The following is a 385-nucleotide window of genomic DNA, read 5'->3' as shown; positions in this document are numbered from 1 at the left end:
CTGCAAGCTTCGCCTCCCAGGTTCATGCCATTCTCCTGCCTCAGTCTCCAGAGTAACTGGGACTACAGGCGCCTGCCACTGCACCCGGCCTATTTTTTGTATTTTTAGTAGAGACAGGGTTTCACCGTGGTCTCGATCTCCTAACCTCGTGATCCGCCTGCCTTGGCCTCCCAAAGTGCTGGGATTACAGGTGTGAGCCACCGTGCCCTGCCCAAAATTCTTAACAAAATACTAGCCAACAAAATACAATATAGCATGTTAAAAAGATAATACGCAATGATAAAGTGCATCTCCTACCAGAGATGCATGAGTGGTTTAATGTACATAAATCAATAAATGTGATACACCACATAAACTGAATTAAAAACAAAAATTATATGACCAT

The sequence above is a fragment of the Colobus angolensis genome, unplaced genomic scaffold, assembly GCF_000951035.1.
Source record: "Colobus angolensis palliatus isolate OR3802 unplaced genomic scaffold, Cang.pa_1.0 Scaffold417, whole genome shotgun sequence".
NCBI lineage: Eukaryota > Metazoa > Chordata > Mammalia > Primates > Cercopithecidae > Colobus > Colobus angolensis.
This window is presented reverse-complemented; position numbering follows the sequence as displayed.